Here is a 22,645-nt window from a genome sequence, read left to right as displayed (position 1 = left end):
AATAGAGATACCAGAAACAAATTCATACACCTATAATGAACTCATTTCTGACAAAGGTGAAAAGAACATACATGGGGAAAAAATAGTCTCTTTAATAAATGGTGTTGGGAAAATCTGATATCCATATGCGGAAGAATAAAAATAGACCTCCATCTCTTGCCATATACAAAAATCAAATCAAAATGAATTAAAGACTTAACTCTAAGACCTCAAGCCATGAAACTACTACAAGAAAACACTGGGAAAATTCTCCAGAATATTGGCCTGGGCAAAAATCTCCTGAATAATACCCCATAATCACAAGCAACCAAAGCAAAATTGGACAAATGAGATTACATCAAGGTGAAAAATCTTCTGCACAGCAAAGGAAATAATCAAGAAAGGGAAGAGACAACCCACAGAATGGGAGAAAATATTTTGCAAACTATCCATCTGACAAGGCATCAATAATCAGAATATATAAGAAGCTCAAACAACTCTATTGGAAAAAAAATCTAATAATCTGATTAAAAATAAGCAAAAGCTGTTAACAGACATTTCTCAAAAAAGAAACATAGAAATGGCAAACAGGCATATGAAAAGGTGCTCAACATTAGTGGTCATCAGAGAAATGTAAATTAAAACTACAGTATCATTTCCTCCTGGTCAAAATCACTTTTATTCAAAATATAGGCAATAAAAATGCTGATGAGGGTGTGAAGAAAAGGGCATACTGGTACACTGTTGGTAGGAATGTAAATTAAACAACCACTATAGGGAACAGTTTGGAAGTTCCTCAATAAATGAAAACTTGAGCTACCATACAATCTAGCAATCCCACTGTTTGGGTATATACCCCAAAGAAAGAAAATCTATGTATCAAAGAGATATTTGCACTTGCATGTTTATTACAGCATTGTTCACAATAGCCAAGATTTGGAAGCAACCTAAGTGTCCATCAATAGCTGAATGGATAAAGGAAATATGGTGCATATTCATAATGGAGTACTATTCAGCCACAAAAGAGAATGAGATTCTGCCATTTGCTACAACATGGAGGTACTGGATGTCATTTTGTTAAGTGAAATTAGCCAAGCACAGAAAGACAAACTTCACATGTTCTTACTTATTTATGGGATATAAAAATAAAAAACAACTGAATTAATGGAGATAGAGACTAGAAGGATGCTTACTAGAGGCTGCAGATGGTAGTGGGGGAGGTGGGGAGTGGGGACGGTTAAAGAGTACAAAAAATAATTAGAAAGAATGCTATTCTTTTTATACAAAGTATTTTTATGCAAATATTTACCTACAAAATTTACAGAAAACAAAACAAAGCATAATATATAGAATACCCTCTTCAGACTTTTTTTTTTTTTTTTTTTTTTTTTGAGACGGGGTTTCACCCTTTTTACCCAGGCTGGAGTGCAATGGCGTGATCTCGGCTCACCGCAACCTCCGCCTCCTGGGTTCAGGCAATTCTCCTGCCTCAGCCTCCTGAGCAGCTGGGATTACAGGCACGCGCCACCATGCCCAGCTAATTTTTTGTATTTTCAGTAGAGACGGGGTTTCACCATGTTGACCAGGATGGTCTCGATCTCTTGACCTCGTGATCCACCCGCCTCGGCCTCCCAAAGTGCTGGGATTACAGGCTTGAGCCACCGCACCCGGCCCCCTCTTCAGACTTCTTACGGCAGAGCTGTATCACTTATTTGTTTTATTACTGTGATTCAAAGAATAAAATTTTATACATGTGAAAGCTAAGATGAACACATTTAAGTTAAAAGGAAGCCTTGTTACAAAGTTTTTTATCCTGTTATTGAATTTCTGGCTTTATGTAAAATGAAATTTAAAAGATTGCTCATGAAATAATTTAAACCTTTCAAAATCTTCTAATAAACAGGTAAAAGTCACCTCTAGTACTTTAATGTATTTACAGCAATCCTAATAGTTTAAGGCTTATTATAGTACATATTGCTATTATGCATACATGACATGGCATTAACACTCTTTAAACAGTGAGAATTGTAGACTCTAGTTTGTGGCACTGCTCCCATGTTATTCTGGTGATGGCGTAGGACGATCAATTACACTTGTGCAACACTAGCATCACAGCCTGTCTACCACAGCATAAAATCCAGTTACCTAAAACAATGACTATCAAATTCCCAGACAATACATAATTTATAAGTAGACTTGTATATTCACAAACCTTTGGAGTATTTTTAAAATATTTTAAAAATATAAAGGATATTTAGCACTCAATGAAAACAATGAGCTAAAAAATATAATCACAATAGTTGCTGGAGTTCCATATCTGGTTTAACAAAAAGTGTTTCTTTTTTTTTTTTTTTTGAGACGGAGTTTCACTCATGTTACCCAGGCTGGAGTGCAATGGCGCGATCTCGGCTCACCGCAACCTCCGCCTCCTGGGTTCAGGCAATTCTCCTGCCTCAGCCTCCTGAGTAGCTGGGATTACAGGCACGCGCCACCATGCCCAGCTAATTTTTTTTTGTATTTTTAGTAGAGACGGGGTTTCACCATGTTGACCAGGATGGTCTCGATCTCTTGACCTCGTGATCCACCCGCCTTGGCCTCCCAAAGTGCTGGGATTACAGGCTTGAGCCACCACGCCCGGCCGCAAAAAGTGTTTCTTAAAACACCTATAATTTCTTACAACATAATGGAGAGGAGTTTTCCTCAGTCTAAGCTGAATCCAATGTTTTTCCTGCAGTGTGATTAAAAGTGTAAGAATGAAAGGTACACACAATAGCCAGCTTTAAAAAGCTGTGGGGATGGCAAGCAGATGTTCCTGAAATACTGGTGCAGGAGAACAAAGACCACAAAACATTTTCCTCTTTGTTTACCATTGGCGTTAATTTACTATTTACAGGAGTTTGCAAAAAATACATTATGTAAAAACTGAATGAGGTTCTGTTTTTAAGTTTAACTTCGTAACGTACATACATACTTCATCTACAAAAATTTTTGCAGGATCTGAAGAACTAAAGTGACACTAATACTGAAACACAGGTAATAAAAGGTACCAAAGCACTGATAATGTGAGTCATCATCATCAACATAATCTGGGTAAGTATTGCACACTTCTTGTCAGTTGTTGCTATGACCTTTACATATCCAACTGCAAAAGGAATCCTTTATGGCTTTTTGCTGTATCACTTATTCAAAGAAAGTTTTAAGTCCAATAACAATGAGTGAAGATTGTCATTGAACATGAGGCCTACATTTCAAAATTAGTTTTCCTGTATCATTACAAGAAGTATTGTATTCTGCTAATACTGTTTGACATTGAGCAGCTATAATTGATGATGCAACTACTGTCTTGTGTATTCCAGCAAAGAACAAGCCTATTAGAGTGATACAGCTAATGGTGAAAAATGTGTGATTCCATAATGATGTGAAGAAGGACACCTTTTGTGTATCAGGATCTATCAACCAGTTCCAGGTACCAGTAGCTGTACAGACAGATACCACTATAAGGAGCATTCTCCAATGTCCAGTTGTGGGTTGCAAAAAAATGAATATATTCAGTAATCCTCCTCTCAAAACCCTTGAGCTCTTCTGCCTGCTCCAGCAAGTTTATGTCAGGTGGCAGCTCAGGTCACCGCCACGGCTCTGTCCATCAGAAAGAACGTTATTCTTATTGACTTAGTATTTGATAGCAGACAGCATGACTATAGTCAATAATTTGATTATGCATTTTAAAATAACTAAAAGAATATGATTGGATTGTTTCTATCATAACAGATTTAAGGGATGCATACCACATTTGCCATGATGTGATTATTATGTACTGCATGACTGTATCAACATATCTATATACTCCATAAATATATATATATGAATAAATAGCTACCGTGTACCCAAACATTTAAGTGGACAAAAGACATAAACAGATACTTCTGAAAAAAAGACATACACATAGCCAACAAGTGATTCAGGGCAGGCAAGACCCAAACTTGGGGTTTAGCCTGGGAGTGTTCTTGACTTAGCTCAGGAAATAATTAAAGGGAAAGCCAGTGGTAAAAGTAAAAGTAGACAGCAACTTTTATTGAAGCAGCAGTGTACACCAGCAGCAGAGGAACTGCTCCTTGTGGAGCAGGGCTACCCCATAGGCAATGTACCCAGAGTAGCAGCTCAGAGGCAACTCTGCAGTCATATTTATATTGACTTTTACTTATATGCAAATTAAGTGGTGGATTATGCAGAAATTTCTAGAAAGATGGTAATAACTTCTGGGTCACTGGTCATTGCCATGGAAATGGGCGGTAACTTCCAGGTATTGCCATGGCAATGATAAACTGACATGGCAGATTGGTGGGCATGTCTTGTGGAAAGCTACTTCCACCCCATCACTGTTTTAGCTAGGCCTCAATTTGGTCCTGTGTCTGAGCCTACCTAATTCCTCCCTCAGACACTAGATATTCATCCTTAATCTTAATGGTGCTGCAGAAGGGTGGGAGCCCATCTACTGTAACTGCTCCCTTCTGAGTTTATGGGAGTAAGCACTGCCTAGCATCAGATGACTAAAAAATCTCTGGACACTTGATCTAAGTGGCCCAAGTCAGTATGACCTGGAGAATGAAACCATCCTGCCTCAAGGCCCCTTAGATCAGAGGGATGGGTTGGAAGCCTTGTGCCAGCATTGTCTTTACCAAGAACTGTTTTAATCTAGAAGACACAACGTTTACTAAGAGGTTAAACAAGCAAGGGCTAGAGGAATAGTAACAAGACAGCTATCCAAGGTCCTAGGAGAGGTAAAAACCAGACTTGGGAAGACTTGGGAAGGCACTTCTGATAGTCTCCTGATATAGTGGGGTCAGTGCCCAGGTTATATCTATGTAACCAGGTAGCTTGTCATAGACTTTTTTGAATGTAACCTCAACTGGTCCAGAGTTGTTAATATATGTGCAGCAGGTTTTATTAATAACTGCACATATTCTTTGTTCAGCTAGTAAATTATTCAATTATTATTCAGTCTATTATCAAGAACTACATTTGCAAAAGGCTCCAGGGACTCCTGAATTACCTTTAATGCCTGACCTGTGTTGCCAGCTAAGAATTCTAGGGTTTGTGTTAAATTCTTTACAGTTGACTTATGGTAAGCAAAGCTGCCCCAGGGTGCCACTAGTCCTATTGCTGCCCCGATTCCCACCAGAATGAATCCTATTGCTCATTTATTTCTGGTGTTTGGGGGTCCTATGCCATTATAGACTGTGACCCCTGAAGGGGCAAGGGTGGCCAACATACTTTCACCTCTGTTCCAAGGAAACCTACTTCTAAAAGAACAGCTGACTTCCTCGGGAATCAGGAGTCATCATGGGATGTCCATTTTCTCCATTCATGGCCACAAAAAATGAGCCAAGTTGGGGTAAAAATAGAGACACTGTGGGGTGTGATGTGTATCCATTGCTGCCCAATTGGGCCTATAGAGATATTCTTTCCCTGTTCCAGTGGGGGTGGCCAATTCTTTGTTTTTTAGAAGGGAGTCATACTCCCTGCTTCCAAGATAAAGTAGTTGATTTTCCCTGCATGTTTTGATATAGGAAAAGGCATCCATCATATATGCTCTCCTCACTTACAAATGAAATCCCATTTACCTTGCTGCAAACTTGGGAACTTGGCAACTAAAGTTTCATTAGAGCATTGCAGGGAAACTTCTACTTTTGTGTCATTAACACAACAGTGAGTGCAAATGGCAGAAACATTAGTGCACTGGAGAGATAAATATCCAACTTCCCAGGTCTACAAAATAGTAGTGGTGGTGGGGGGTTCAGGTGGAATTCATTAAGTGGAGGACTTCCACTTAACGAACAGGGGTTTGGGTACTTTGGTATCACTATGTTTAGTCAGAAGGTCTGGAGAGATAGTCATGAGATTTTTCTGGATAGGCCAGAAGACAGAACTGTCTGTCCTGGAGATGTTAATGATAACTTTAGCAACCATAAAGATGATTCCCCAATTCTATAATTTTGAAATATTTGCTATAGAGTTTTGTTCCCATCCACACTGGATCTGAGTAATTGGGAGAGCAAAGAGGATTAACAGTGGCAGCATAGTGTACAGTAAGGCCTTAAAGTGGCCTGTATACCCAACAAGGACAAAAGAGATATTTCCCAGGAGAAGGCAACTGGCTAAAGTGATAGAAAAGAAGTATCATAGTCAAGAAAAAGGTAAAAATTAATGCTCCTATTCCCACCCACAGCATGACGTTATCACTTCTGGCTGAGTGTTGATTCTTTTAAATAGGTCAGAGAGGTCTTCCAAAGGTTTACAGATGTAGTGTATTAGCCCGTTTTCACACTGCTGATAAAGACATACCTGAGACTGGATAATTTATAAAGAAAAAGAGGTTTAATGGACTCACAGTTCCACGTGGCTGGGGAGGACTCACAATCATGGCAGAAGGTGAAAGTCATGTATTACATGGCAGCAAGCAAGAGAGGATGAGAATCAAGTAAAAGGGGTTTCCCCTTATAAAATCATCAGATACCACAAGAATTATTCACTACCATAAGAACAGTATGGGAGAAACCACCCTCGTGATTAAATTATCTTTCACCTTATGGGAGCTATAATTCAAGATGAGATGTGGGTGGAGACACAGCCAAACCATCTGATGTAGGTTGTGCTGTCCTCCCTTTGTGCCTGCAACTCATAAGGAACATATTTAACCCCAAATAGGTCTATCCAAGTAGTTATTCCCTGACGTTTAATGGTGGTGGGGGTATTTAACAATATCTGATAGGGGCCTGATATGGTTTGGATCTATGCCCCCCATTGAAATCTCATGTTGAATTGTAAAGCCCAGTGTAGGAGGTAGGGCCTGGTGGGAGGTGATTGGATCATGGGGACATATTTCTTGTAGATAGTTTTGTATCATCCCCTTTATACTGTACTCACAATAGTTAGTGAGTTCTCATGAGATCTGGTCATTTAAAAGTGTGTGGAACCTTTATATCTTGCTCCTGCTCTGGCTATGTGAAGTGCCTGCTCTCCCTTTGCCTTCTACCATGATTGTAAATTTCCTGAGGCCTCCCCAGAAGCCAAACAGATGCCAGCATTATGCTTCCTGTATAGCCCACAGAACCATATGCCTATTAAACCTCTTTTCTTTATAAATTATGCAGTCTCAGGTATTTCTCTGTAGCTATGTCAGAACAGCCTGATACAGGACCTTTTCATTTGGGTTGTAACTGATCCTCAGAGGACCCTTCTTTTTAGTACGACTAAGTCTTCTGGTTAGAGGTGATACTTTATTTCTATATTCTTGAACGGCCTTGTGAATCAAGCCTAAATTTCAGAGAGGGTATAGTGAGGTGTGTCCAACCTCCTGTTTCCCGTCATGGCCTGAATTTGTTTGTTTGTTTGTTTAAGACTTCTTTGGAATTTCCTTTGGCCAAGAGACTTAGAGTCAAAAACCTGCCATTGTGGGAAGCTGTATATTGGGCCAAGGGTCCAACATTCCCAATAAATTTACTTGAGGAAGGCAGCTCACTGGGGCTAGTAAAAGAAATGTAGCGATGGGGAGATTTTTTCTGTCTCACCAGAGACAGTCAGTACATTCTCATTGTCAATGACCCTTTTGTTTATACTGGGCACACTGATTCTGGTCTAGTGATTCAGTGGGCCAGTGAGTTGGAGACTCTTATTCGGGCATTCCAGATGCCAATCTCGTGATGCTTTTTTGGGATGGTAATTCTGATGTGGCATGGGACTTAAAGGGACTGTTAACGATTGCACTTTTTGGCTATGATTTTTTCTCACCTCTTTTGCCCTGTCCCTATTGTTATAAACTTTAAAGGCATTGTTTAAGAGTTGGGTTTTAGGGGCTGAGCACAGTAGCTCATGGCTGTAACCCCAGCATTTTGGGAGGCTGAGGCAGGTGGATTACTTGAGGCCAGGAGTTTGAGACTAGCCTGGTCAACATGCTGAAACCCTGGGTGCCTGTAGTCCCAGCTACTTGAAAGGCTGAGGCATGAGATTAGCTTGAATCCTGGAGGTAGAGGTTGCAGTGAGTCAAGATGGCATCACTGCAATCCAGGCTGGACAACAAAGCGAGACTCTGTCTCAAAAAAAATAAATAAATAAAAAGAGTTAGCTCATAGGGATTTGAGGTCTCATTGCTGCTTTTTGTATTTTTCTCCTAATGTCAGGGGAAGGATGAGCAATAAAATGGATGCCCAGGAGTGCTTGCCTTTCTGGGGAGTCTGGGTCTGCATTAGTATATTTCCCGAGTTCCTCTATCAAACAACCCGGAAACAGAGCGGGATTTTCATCTTTTACCTGAGTTATTTTTCTAGCTCTGTCATAATTGACTGGCTTAACCACAGATGTTTCCCTCCACTTTTTTCCACAGCACAGCGAACAGATGACAATATTTGTAAGTCATGACAAGTTAAATCAAAGGACATGGTCAACATAACACATTCCTATATAAACTTTTCTGGGTTTTCTAAAAATTGGCCAAATTTTTCCTCATATAAATCCAATTTAGACATTAAAAATGGCACATGTACCCCATTTCCATTAGCTACTTCCTGCGATGGACACAGATTTTACTTTAGAGGCTAATATGGGGCTCCACTCATGGCGGTATTGATTGGGCTTATGTTTGGGGGAGTGGGGGTATAGGCTGGGGCTAGCTGGATGAGGGGGAGGAGTGTCTGATGATCTTGAGCTGGAATCCTTCGTTAGAGAACTGGAAGGACCCTCCTCAGAATTTGGGGACTGAGGAGACTCTGGGAAGGGCATAGGCCTTCTAGGGGAAGCAGCAGGGAGGGTATCCTCACTTGCATCTTTCTGGTACCTGGACATAACGTGATCCAGTAAAGGGTCATAAAACCTTGTACATAAGGGACATCCTCTCATTTTCCTTCTTTTTTATAGAATAAGTCCAGTTATAAATTATTATTACAATATATAGAACCATGTTTAGGCCAAATTTGGTTTTCTAATTTTTACAGAATCCAAACCGTTTTGCAATAGAAAATCAGTTTCTTTTTCATTAAGCCAAATTTGAATTTGCTCCAATAGCCTAAAAGACACCCTAGTGGTGAGTCCTCTGAGATGCTCATCATTGTCCCCATGAATATAGAAGTTTTAGAGGACACAGAAGTCTTCCTAAGTCTAGCAAGAGGGAAAGCAACAGTCTTTATTATTTTTCCCTTTTAGATTCTGTTTCTGCAGAGAAAGTGTAAGTATAGGTAGCAAAGCATCACAAAAGTGGATTACAAGCTACAAATGGGCAGTAGAATGTTGAGCCTAAAATCCAGACAGTGTGGGTTAAGCAGAAAGGAGGGCTAAACAAATGGTGAATTGGGGGCTGGCTTTAGCTCAGTGGTTGCTTCGACACATGGTGAATGGGAAGGCAGGAGAGGAAGGGGGTAAACAGTGTTACCTAAGAGGAGACCTGAGAGGTATTGACTTGCTGGAGAACCTACCTAGCACTGGAGACACCAAAATAAATGTGCAGGCAGCCACTTTTCTACCATTGTAGGTGGTTGTCTTTCAGGCCAGGAGCCTTGGAACACAACCTAGGAACTTAAGTCAGCACACAGGAAGGGACCTGTGACTGCCTATTAGGGAAATAATAACTTCTAACTTCAGGGCAGAAGAAGGCAAGACCACCATTCCCCTAGGAAAAGGCGCTATAATCCACAATCTTAGAGGGAATGTCAATGCTGAAAACCCCAGTGCATCTGGAAGGTGGCCAAAAATGCCAATGCTGAAAACCCAGAGTGCTGGAGTTTCAGCCAATAAGGGTCCCATCACCAAATGCCAGGGACACCAAGGGGGTGACCAACAGTGAACCCAAACCCAAGTTAGGGTCACAGAACAATGTGACTCTGGTGTTCCAGAATCAACACAATAGAGGGCCTCTCACAACCAAGTGTCCTGCCTTAAACAAATGGCCACATACAGTTAACGGAAAATCAAAACAAGCATAAGACTGCAAACAAAACATATATTTTAGGACTGAAAATAAAACAACTGGTGGAGCAATAAAATGAAGTCGTAAGAGAAAGGACTAGGTGAAGGGGTGACAAGGATATGTTTCAGGGCACTCAAACAATGGGCAACTTTTAACTGAATGTGTAGCCAAAGGCTTTTATTCCCCAGCTTACCTGATATTGCGGGAGAGGGTGGAGGGGGCACTCATTCATGCACAGTAGCCAAAATGATGATACCCAAACTTCTATATGGGACTCGGGTGAAGGTCTCTCCAGGTTTCCTCAGCTTGGTTGGTGATATGATTTGGCTCTGTGTTCCCACCCAAATCTCAGGTTGGATTATAATCCTCAGTGTTGGGGGAGGGACCTGGTGTGAGGTGATTTGATGATGTGGGCAGTTTTCCCTTTTGTTGTTCTTGTGATAGTGATTGAGTTCTCATGAGATCTGGTTGTTTGAAAGTATGTAGCACTTTCTCTCTCTCTCTCTCTCCCTCTCTCTCTCTCTCTCTCTCCTGCTGCCCATGTGAAGGTGTACTTGTTTCCCCTTTGCCTCTGCCATGATTGTAAGTTTCCGGAGGCCTCCCCAGCCATGCTTCCTGTACAGCCTGTGGAACTGTGAACCAATTAAACCTCTTTTCTTTATAAATTACTGAGTCTCAGGTAGGTCTCTATACCAATGTGAGAACAGACTAATACAGGTGGGTTGGCTGCCACACAGGGGTGGCATGGACCAGTAACCCACCAGCCTGCTGGTCAGAATGGTGGGTCTCACATGAGACAGCAGCACTATGGCCACTTGCTTATCTGCTCAGGTCTACCACCTGCTAGGGAAAATGATGGCTCTGAAAAGAGCCTTTGGTTAGTGTTACAGCTCTGTAGTGTTAGTTGCTCTTTATTGTTACAGCTTTAGTGTCATAGCTCTTTCAGCTTCATCATCTCTCACCATCTCTCCACTTGCCTCACCGACTGCCATCTCTTGTCATTGTCTCTTACCAATTACCACCTCTCAGCTGATCACTGATTGTCACCAACTCCGTTGTCTTGGGATCTCACCTCTCCATCGATTGCTGACATTTTCACTGTCTTTGTACCTCCGTTGGTTGCCAGATGATGCAGGACAGTTGAACCTCAAAACTGGAGCTTAGCCAGGGAAGGTTCTTGGCGAGCCAGTGGTGTTAGATAGCAACTTTTACAGAAGCAGCAGCACACAGGAGCAGCATAGGTACTACTCCTTGTAAAGCAGGAATACCCCATAGGCAGTGTGTCCACAGTAGCAGTTCAGACACAGTTCTACAGTAGTATTTATACTCACTTTTAATTATATGCGAATTAAGGGGCAGATTGTGCAGATATTTCTAGAAGAAGGGTGGTAACTTCCAGGTGTTGTCATGGAATGGTAAACTGACATGGCACATTGGTAGGCATCTCTTATGGAAAGCTACTTCCACCCTGTCCCTGTTTTGGCTAGTCCTTAATTTGGTCCGGTGTCTGACCCCGACTTACAGAGTCAAGTCTCACTTCCTATCTTGTATACTTAGGATAACAGCCTCTAGCTCTATCCATGTAGCTGCAAAGGACATGAACTTCTCAAGATCACTAATCATTAGAGAAATACAAATGAAAAACAGTGAGATACCATCTCATACCAGTCAGAATAGCTATTAATTTAAAAATCAAAAAATAACATGCTGGCAAGTTTGAGGAGAGAAGAGAACACTTATACACTGCTGGTGGCAATGTAAATTATTTCAGCCATTGTGGAAAGCAGTTTGGAGATTTTTCAAGGAACTGAAACAACACTACCATTCGACCCAGCCATCCCATTCCTGGATATATACCCAAAGGAATATAAATCATTCTACTATAAAGACATATGTATGTGTATGTTTATCACAGCACTGTTCACAATACAAAGACGTAGAATCAACCCAGGTGCTCATTAGAGGTGACTAAAGAAAATGTGAGACGTATACACTATGGAATACTATGCAGCCATAAAAAAGAAGTTTATGTCCTTTGCAGCAACATGGATAGAGCTAGAGGACATTATCCTAAGCAAATTAATGCAGAAACAGAAAAATAAATGATACATGTTTTCACTTACAAGTAGGAGCTAAACAATGAGTATACATGGACACAAATAATGAAACAATAGACACCAGGGCCTACTTGAGGATGGAGTGTAGAAGGAGGATTGAAAAACTACTTTTGGGTACTACACTCATTATCTGAGTGATGAAATAATCTGTACACCAAACCTTCACGGCCTGCAATTTACCCATGTAACAAATGTGCACATGTACCCCTTGAATCTAAACTAAAAGCTGGAAAGAAAAATAATTACTCCTCAGAAGATGGCAAGGATAGAATTTGTAAAGTCTGTTATACAGTTCATAACAAGGTATGCTTAGTAGAATCATCTGTGCATGTTTTTGAAAATATAGTACTTGAGTCCCTAGCAACAAAGATTCTGACACAGCAAGTCTAGGATGACATTTGTGTTTTAAAAACCATCTAAGGAAAGACACTCAAAGTAAATAAAATTCTTGGAGCTCCTACAAGAAGGTTTTTCTAATCTGAGTGAAATGAAAAAGTAAAAAAGGTTACTGTTTCTTTCTACTCCAACTCCCCTCCTCTTCTTGGTTATGTGATGGATGCCAGCATGTTGGAGAGCAAGCTAAGAGGGAAGTTGATTTGGAATTACATTTAGTTTGATTGTAGCTGGTTAATTTACTCATGCGTTTCTTAATCTCATGTGTAATTAAGCAATTACCAGTGAGATTTCACAAGGTAGCAAGTGGAAGCTCTAAGATTCAAACTAGGGTTGTCAGACCCTAATGATAATAAGCCTAACACTACGTTCTCTTGTCTTTCAAATGCTTAGGAAACCATTGAAAAATCTCAGGCCTCACTTTAAAAGCATGGGGGTCTATCATTGGGCTGCTGGCAGCATTTGATACTATTTCCTACTTCCTACTTGATTTTTTTTAAGTCTTAGTTCTCACTGCTGCCTAATAAGTAAGTACCATATGATTAATTAAAAATTGACTACTGGCCGTTTTTTTTTTTTTTCACACTAACCATGCCTGTGGCTTTGCCCAATCACATCTACATTAGTTCTTATTAATTTCATGAATGATTTGGCATGAAATACTGACACTGACTAAAATACATGAAACACAAAATATACTACTACAATGAGGACATTAACATTACATTGATTTGTGTATGCCGTTGAGAATACTTAAGATTAGTATCTGGACAAGAAAACTCTAGATGTTCTGAAACCTTAAACCCATATAGGAAAGAAACTTGACAGAGGTTGACAGCAGTTTCCTCAAATTTGGCAAATCTAAAAATTTACCCATCGCCAATGATAAGTTGTAAAGCTGAAACTTTTTTTTATCAATAATAACTTTAAAATTGACCATGCCAAAGGAAAAATATGTTATTATAAAAATGTCATATGAAGAAAAGATCAAAATTTTTGTAGCCAAAAGTTGTAGGGAAAAAAAATCACTGTAGAGGTATGCCAGGCAGTTGATTAAGACAATGTTATTTTTCTGGAAGTTGTTTTTTAAAAAATATGTCAATTGTTCAATTTTGCAATTTGTGGTGATTTCTCATAATAAGTAAATATTAACTTTTGTATATAGTTGTTTGAAATTACCATACTTTTTAATATTCTTTTTCTAAGAGTTCTCCAAATTATAAATTTCAGTACCCACAACCTGGATCTGTCCCTGAGGTCATAAGAACTAGGAACTTTTGAGTTACAATTGGAAAGGGTTAATAGGGATGTGGATGTGGTTGAGAATTGGGAAATATAGCAATTGTGGAAGTTGAATTAATATAATTTTTAAAGACCACATTATGACCATCTACTGAAATCTGAAAATCAAAGTTGTCCTCTTTACTGTGGGATTATGTGACCTCAGTGTCTGACTTCATGGAAAAGCCTCACACACACATAGGGGCCCCTCATAAGGGGAGCCTCCAGCTGCTCTGTAGATTTCAAACACCCAAAATAGTGGCTGCCTAGAGGATCTATATTTGTATTATCATTAAGCAGCAAAAACAGTTGGCTGGGTTATTTACCCACATGCACACTTGAATCTACCTCCTGCTTCCCAAATGAAAATAAATAGCTCTCTTCTATTTTCTAGCGACAAACAGGATGTAGGCTATTAGTAATAATAGTAACGTTAATAACAATAACTATAAGTAACAGAACATACAAATATTGAAAGGAATTGGTGAAAACCTCTCTCACTTTCATCCGCAGTCTCATTTCCTGAGCCCAATTTCAGCGTCTGGACAGAACTCCCAGGGAACTGGTAGACTTCAGGGTCTTGAGGGAGGGGAGGTGGAGAATGTAGAGACAGCAGAGGAAAAAAGAAGACAGGATAGATTAACTCTAAAAGGCTGATCCTCCCTGATAATTTGAGAAAGGCAAATAAATACTCCAGGAAGACGATACTCTTTCAGGTTTTCAAGTTGGGCTGGGGATGCGCAACCCGGCTCCTGCTGAAGTGCTGATGGGAGAGTTAATTAGGGATCCGAGCTCACTGTTAACACACGGGCCTCACTGGACAAAGGGCTGACGTGAATTGAAGTCAGTATGTAGTTGAGTTCTCTTTCCATCCTGAGAAATACCTCCCTATTGCATTAGAGGCAGGCGGGAGCACTTCATGACGCTAAACAAAAAAGGAGACTACTGTTGGTTGCGGATCTGAAAAGGTTTTAATAAGCAAAGGCTATTAGAAGGTGAAGGAGAAGATCATAGCGGGTCCAAGACTGCATTGCTTATGCCCCTTTGCGGCCCCTACTCCGATTTATTTTAGGGGAAAAAAAAATGGTGGGCTTGTGAGGAGGGATCTGGGATGGGGATGGCGGTCGGGTTTGGGTATCGGGCCCCTATTGTATTGAAAGTAAGCTGGTTTCTCGCCCAGGGGAAGAGGAAGAGAAAAATATCCTGGCTCGCCGCAAGTCGGTGTGAGGGTATGAATCACCTGCAAACCTCTGGAACGGAAAAAGGACACGGCAGCGGGTCTGGTACTGCAGTTCCCACAGCCACGCCCCCTGCCCATTTTGATTCAGAAAATGGTGGGCAGTGAGGAATGCTGGGGAGATGAGCAGAAACCCTGCGTGGGTGCTAGCTTCCTATTGCAGAGGATGTGGGAGTTTTGAGTGAAAGATGGAGAAAGAGTTAAGCACCCGGGATCCCTGAAGGTGGGCGTGAGAGTGGTGGGTGGGGGCGGGTGCGTTTCCGAAACTGCATTACCCACACTCCTGCCCTGCCTCCTCATTCCCTTTTGGGAAAAAAGAAAATCTCAGCGGCTTAACACAACAAACGTTTATTTCTAGCTCAAAATAAATGCCCAACATGTGTTGGTGAAGGTGGGGGGTGAAAGAGCCCTGGTCCCCAGTCTCTCAGGACCTCAGGCTGACAGAAGCTCTACAGTCTGGAACATCACAATGGCAGGGGGAGAGAGTAATGGAAATCTCTCATCACACTGTAAGTCTAGAAGTAACATGTTACTGTGGTTCACAGCTGATTAGCCAAAACTATCATATGGTCTCATCTCACAGCAAGCGGATAGAGGGACTAGGGGACTAGAAAGGATTGTTTTCTCTGTAGGGTGGGTGTAAAGTGAGAAAAATAAACTATAATAAAATATTCATAAGAATTCAAGGGGAGAATGCCTTTCTAAAGTACTAAAACAAAACAAAAAATTAAAAGTTCTAAAGAAAAAATCGCAAGTTTAATATAAGAAAATTAAGCTCCTATGGAGCAAAGCAAGAATGAATGTGCCCTTTGCTTTTGGTTTTCTCTGTGATGCCATTTTCAGAGCTCTTCGTGTTTCTAGACCATTCTTCAAGGCCGATGGCAGCCTGATGGGTGTTAGTCAAGCTGGAATTCTCACTGGAGTGAGATCAGGTTCCAGGCTCACTGGAACTAGTTTTATAAGAGAGGATAAATCCATCCCCCTAACCCTCAGAGTGGTGGTGCTTAGGCAGGATGTGGAAGGGCTCACTCAGGCCGCATTCCCCTCTGGGGTGGGTCTGACTTTGCTTTCTCTGCTCCAGCCTGCAGCGGGCACAGGGCCCTCTTAGGCTAATGGCCAAGCTGCTCTGGACAGACATACCTGGAGGAGGATGACTGACTGCCCTATTGTAGGACAGAGCACTTTGCCTTTCCCTCCTCTTCCCTTTCTCTTTTGGGGAATATTTTGTAGGGGAGGAGATAAAGCCCCAAAGTGTCCTGGCAGGAAACATCCATTAGGATAGTCTTTGAGCAAACAGATGTCTGAGCAAATCTGACCAGGTCACTTGGGGCTGAAGTAGAAGGGGCTGATCCTTCTCTCAGAGTCCAGGGAAGTAGCCCCAAAGACGACTGGGGCAAAAATGGGGTTAGACAGCACATAAAACCTCACCCATCCCTCTCCCACCCACCTTGCTCAGACTCCCAGAGGGGCCTCGTTGTGCCCTGGCCTGTTTGGTTGGTTCTGCAAGGACTTTAGCTCTGTGTCTGCCTGGTGCAGTACATCTGATGTCTGAGTTACCCCAGGCCCTGAAGTACAGGAGACCCTAGGTAAAGGGAACTTGCAAAGACATGTGGTCTTACAACTCAGGAGAAAATGGGTGTCATCTCCTATCTGAAAATCTCCATGCACTGCAGGCCCAGCTCACGACTTGGGAGCCAGGACAGTCAAGCTGTGAATTAGTGTGAAGATGCTTTTTAAGGTACTGGTGGTGGAGGGCCAGCAGCAACCACAGCCTGCTTCTGTGGGCCCCTCACCACCACCCTACCTACACAGAAGGCTGGTATCTCAGCTCATATCCAAGCAGTGACTTATCTGGCCAATTCCAGAGCAGAAAGCATGGAACATCCAGAGCCTTGGAGAGAGAGTTCCGTGCTAACCAGGATCCCCCTGCTCTTAGGAGAAAGTGCAAAAGAGTGTGAGCCCCTCTGGTGAGGCAATGTAGAAGGGATCAGGCTCAGGCTTCTTGGAAAATGTTCAGGCTTCAGTCAGCAGAAGGTAAGTGGATGGCAAGGAAACAGTCACTGAATCTACCCTTACATTCTTGATTTGTGCTAAGGACATAGTTTCCCCAGACTGCTCCCACACCATGACTTAGCACAGCTAAGCCACTAGAGCCATGCCATTTCTGCTCAATGGGAGGATCTTTTAATCTTTGCTTGTACTCCCCATTGGCGTTGTCCAGAGTTTCTCAAATGCGCTGAAGTCTGAGACTCTTCCTACCTAATTCTTCCTTCCCTCTGCTTTCATATATGTGACATGTGGATCACAGTCTAAAAGCTCTCCCCATCTTCTCTTGCTCTTTCTCCCTTTATCTATCATAAGCGTTTTTTTTCCCAGTAAATCTCTTTATGTCTAATCTTGTTTTGGCATCAGCTTTTAGGAGGGCCTGTTATACAGTCAGGGTGCTTTCACAGATGAGATCTCAAGTTTCACATTTCTCAAAAACTGCTCCTTTTCAGAGAGCCAGGATAGTACAGTAGCTAAGAGTTGTCAAGAGTAGTCACTAACTGGGTTCAAATCCCAGATCTGCCACTCTTAGCTGTGCGTTCTTGGCCTCTGTGCCTCTTTTGTAAAATGGGGATAATTCCATTACTTCCTCTTAGGGTTGTTGTGAGGTTTACATAAATTATTACACAGACCATTTAGTGTCAACACATGGTAAGTAATAAATATCAGCTGGTTTTTGTTTGTTTGTTTGTTTTTTACCATCCGTCTCTGATAGTTGAAGTCAGAGAAGGGGGAAAGATCTTGCCAAGTCCAGTAGCTATTGAAGGGTTTGGCATGGGAACTCTTATTCTAAAGTTCTGGAGCTTTAAGTACATATGCTTTATTGATTCTTAACCTAGAAACTAAAATTAAGTTTCAGGAAAACACATGAAACAGTTAAATAGCTTCATTGTTGTCGTACCCTACTTTCAACTTCATTGAATGGGTAACTCCCAAAATGAAAATGTTGTGATGATATTGTTCCTTTTCCTGTAGGAACCATCAGACAGCTCATTCTGGAATACAGAAACGGCACTGAAGATCATACCTGTGATTTCCCCTTCTTGTTATTACATTTGCAAATTTTTTTATAAAGCAGAGAATGTCAAAGGCATAACTTTCAAGGAAGGGAGGAGGCAGAGTAGGAAGGGAGCTAATATTTGTTTGAATGTCCACTATGGGCCAGATGAAGTGTTTCCTGTTTTGAGTTGGTTCTCTCTTTAATTCCCATAATTCTGTAGGTAGGTAGAATTGTTTTCTACCAAGGTAGGTAGCAGTATCTTCCCTAAACGAAGAAGAAACAGAACTCAGAGGTTGAGTATATATTCCGAGGCCCTAAATCTAGTAAGTTACAGAGCTTGGATTTCAACCCAGGTTTATCACACTCCAAAACCCACACTCTCCCGACTCTACCTTAATTTTTTTTTAACTTTATACTGTGCCATTCCAGGACTGAGGGACTGGTTGGCTTAAATTTCCATGACAGGATGTCAAATTAAAAGTCTCCTCTTAGGCATTAAGATATAACAGATATGAAATTAAAACCAGATTTTCAAAGGAAATAACCAAGCAGCTCTAAAACCCACAAGGAGGATTAAAAGGATCAAGAGAGGAGATATGAAGAAGGAATTTTTCTGAGGAAGATTTCTTTGGAATGAGCTTCCAAGCTGGAAGAGTTGAGGTGCTTTCCTTTTCACTCCATGGATTCAACTGGACCCCCTAAAGCTTGATATGTGTCTCCTGGCGTTGGAAGGCACAGTGGTATGTTATCTGCCTCCAGACTGAAAAATCTTACTGGCTAGAGAATGTGGCTGTGGTGATGGTGGGAGTGGTAACTGTATTGTGATTTGTCTGCATTTCCAATTTGTTGGGGGCAAAAGATATGTGAGTATTTCCCATGTACAAGAAGTGGGCCATGAAGAAGAGCAAGCCGATCTCAAAGAGAGCCATTTGAGGGTGCTACAGATTCCAGCTGAAAAACCCTATGGAATTGACAGCTGAAAAACTCAAAGCTGAAGGAGAAACAGCAATAGAATGTTGCATTTTTGATACAGAGGTAGCAGTAAGGGAGCCTCTGAAGAGAGTCCCCTTTAAAAAGCTAGATCCATGGAGAGTAAAGCCAACTTACTATATAACCAGACAAGAATTTTCTGCTCCTTTCCCCCTTACTCTTTCTCTTCACTCCAACCCTGGACAGGCCTGAAGTCAAAATTAGCAAGCTGGGGAAGGAAGATGGACAAAGAACAGAAACTCAGTGCATCCCTTTCCTCAAATATGGGAGGTCACCTGAAGTTGGTGCTAGGTGAGCAGAGAAGGTTTAACTCTAAATCAAGTTCAGTGACCCTTTATTATTTGGAACTTGATGTTCTAATCAGTGAATTGGGACTCAATTTGTGATGTAAAGTGACTGTAAAATGGCAGCAAAGCCCTGGGGCCTGAGAGAAATGTAATTTTAAAAGTACAGTATTAGACAAAAGTAAAGTTGCAGTTTGATTGTATCTCACTAGTAGTTCTGGTTTAATATACTGACTACATTTGCTTGGCGTGGTGTTCGTGATGTGCCATACTTCTGTGGATAAATACTACTACTGTTTTTGCATTAATTTTGCTACACCAGCTTTGTTTTGCTTAGTATTTACTTGATATATTTCTCCCATCCTTTTATTTTTTTTTCAGATTCAGTCTGGCTCTTGTTCACCAGGCTGCAGTGCAATGGCATGATCTCAGCTCACTGCAACCTCCGCCTCCCGGGTTCAAGTGATTCTCCTGCCTCAGCCTCCCAAGTAGCTGGGATCACAGGCGCCTGCCACCATGCCCGGCTAGTTTTTGTATTTTTAGTAGAGACAAGGTTTCACCATGTTGGCCAGGCTGGTCTCAAACTCCTGACCTCAGGTGATCAGCTTGCCTCGGCCTCCCAAAGTGCCGGAATTATAGGTGTGAGCCACCGTGCCTGGCCTTTCCACCCTTTTATTTTAAACTTTTCTAGATAATTTTAAGTCTGCTTCTGAGAAAAAGCATGAAACTAGGTTCTGTGTCTTATAAAAAATCCAATCTCAGGTTTTCATTAATGTGTGAGTTTAATCCAGATATTTTTATTATTACTGACATGTTGTAGATATATTTCTACCTTTTTACTTTGTGTTTTGCATTTACCATATATTTTATTTGCATGTTCCCTTCCCCTTCTTTCTTGCCTTGTTATACCAATGGAGTTTTCTTTGGAGTTTTGAAATTTACACATTGTCATGGCTTTAATGTGTCCCCCAAAGTTCAGGTGTTGGAAGCTTAATCCCCAATGTAAGAATGTTGAGAGATGGGACCTTTAAGAGGTAATTAGGTCATGGGGCTCTTCTCTCATGAATGGATTCATGCTGTTATTGTGGGAGTAGATATGTTATCTCAAGAGTGGGTTTCTGACAAAAGGATGACTTCTGCTCTTCTTCCCCACCCCCTGCTCTTCTGCCTTCCACCATGGGATGAAGGCCCTCACCAGATGAAGGCATGCTGATATTGAACCTCCCAGCCTCCAGAACCATGAGAAATACATCTCTATTTATGGGTTATCCAGTCTGTGGTATTCTATTATAGTAGCACAGAATGGCTTAAGACACATGTTCCATTTTTAATCTTGCAGTGCTTATCCTAAGATTCTTTCTTTTTTTTTCTAAGCTGGAGTCTTGCTGTGTTGCCCAGGCTGGAGTGCAGTGGCATGATCTCAGCTCACTGCAACCTCCGTCTACTGAGCTCAAGCAATTCTCCTGCCTCAGTCTCCCTAGTAGCTGGGATTACAGGTGCACACCACCACACCTGGCTAGTTTTTGTATTTTTACTAGAGATAGAGTTTTGTCATGTTGGCCAGGCTGGTCTCAAACTCCTGACCTCAGGTGATCCACCTGCCTCAGCCTCTCAAAGTGCTGGGATTACAGGTGTGAGCCACTGCACTGATCTCTTTTTTTTTTTTTTTTTTTGTTTTTTGAGACGGAGTTCGATCTTGTTGCCCAAGCTGCAGTGCAATGGTGCAATCTCGGCTCACCACAACCTCCGCCTCCCAGGTTCAAGCTATTCTCCTGCCTCAGCCTCCTGAGTAGCTGGGATTACAGGCATGTGCCACCACATCCGGCTAAGTTTTTGTATTTTTTAGTAGAGTCTGGGTTTTTCCATGTTGGTCAGGCTGGTCTCGAACTCCCAGCCTAAGGTGATCTGCCTGCCTCGGCATCCCAAAGTGCTGGGATTACAGGTTATGAGCCACCTCGATGCTCTTTTTTTTTTTTAAGTTGAGGTTTTGCTATGCTGCCCAGGCTATACTCAAACTTATAGGCTTGAGGGAGCCTCCCGCCTCAGCCTCCTAAGCAGCTGGGATCACAGGTGCATACCACCACATCTGGCAGATTTTGCTAAATTATTTATCTAACTTTATATTTTTTAAACAAAATTTAGAGCATCTCCAACTTCTATCCCCTTCTTTATACAGATTTTTTACATTTTAGAAATATATATATATAACTTCTGATGATTGGCATTTGTATAAGCAAGTTATTATTCATCATTATTATTACAATTCATAGTTAATGATACATTTTAAAATATATTATCTTATTTGATTCTAGAAAAAGTTCAGCCAAGTATTACCTCCATAATGAATTAGGAAGGAAGGAAGGAAGGGAAGGGGGGAGGGAGGGAGGGAGAGGGAGAAAGAGGGAAAGAGAAAGAAAGAAAGAGAGAAAAAAAGAGAGAGAGACAAGATGAAAAGAGAAGAGAGCTCTTCAATTCTTAATAATATCTTCAAAGACCCTTAAGAGTCTGGGGACCTTAGGCTGAGAACTACAAATCTTAGGAATGTATTATTTACCCTTTTTTTTTTTTTTGGAAAGGGAAGAAGGAAAGATAATTGCAATTTTTGGACTTTTATTCTGTGTCAAAAATTTGCTGTAAGCAAGACAAGCCTTGTATTTACTTACTACTTTCTTTCCTTTTTGGGTGTTTTGTGAGTGTCATGCAACTTATTTCACAACATGCTTCCATACTAATCCACATACTTCTCCTGAATGGAAAACAGGCTTATTTATGTTGATGATGAAGATATTGATAACAATAACAGTTATAATAGCTATTTGTTAAGGATCCACCATGTTAGCTAGGCACTGAATGTCATGGGGGTAAATATACTCTTTAAATTGTCCTTTAATTTTAGAAGGGAAGCATCTAGATGTCTGGATAGATAAAGTGACATCATTTCTATAGTATTAAAATCGAGAAACCTGCTAAATCAACAGAGTCCATGTGTGAATTTGGGTCTACTTATTATAACTCCCCCCTTTTTATAATCAATAGGATGGCCCAGTTTTGGGCCTAATAAAGTAAGATTAAAATTTCTTTTAATGAAACAATTAACAAGAAGAAATCATCCAAAATAAAAGAAACTACCTATACATTTAACTGGGAAATATTAAATTATCAGTTTTTGAGATATTACCAGCTATGTAGGAGGCTAAGGTGGATCAGTTGAGGCCAGGAGTTTCAGATCAGCCTGGGCAATATGGCAAGACCCCCATCTCCAAAACAAACAACAAAAAAATTATCCAGCCTTGGTGGCATACATCTTTAGTTCCAGCTACTTGAGAGGCTGAGGCAGGAGGATCCCTTGATTCCAGGAGTTCA

General features: G+C 41.1%; 1 pseudogene; it reads right to left on the bottom strand.

Moving 5' to 3' along the window:
• Positions 1 to 2,985: 2,985 nt before the first annotated feature.
• On the bottom strand, positions 2,986 to 15,043 carry LOC116543630 (annotated as a pseudogene).
• Between the last annotated feature and the right edge of the window lie 7,602 nt (positions 15,044 to 22,645).

The sequence above is a fragment of the Sapajus apella genome, unplaced genomic scaffold, assembly GCF_009761245.1.
Source record: "Sapajus apella isolate SASKATOON/1434 unplaced genomic scaffold, GSC_monkey_1.0 scaffold191, whole genome shotgun sequence".
NCBI classification, from domain to species: Eukaryota; Metazoa; Chordata; class Mammalia; order Primates; family Cebidae; genus Sapajus; species Sapajus apella.
This window is presented reverse-complemented; position numbering and strand designations above follow the sequence as displayed.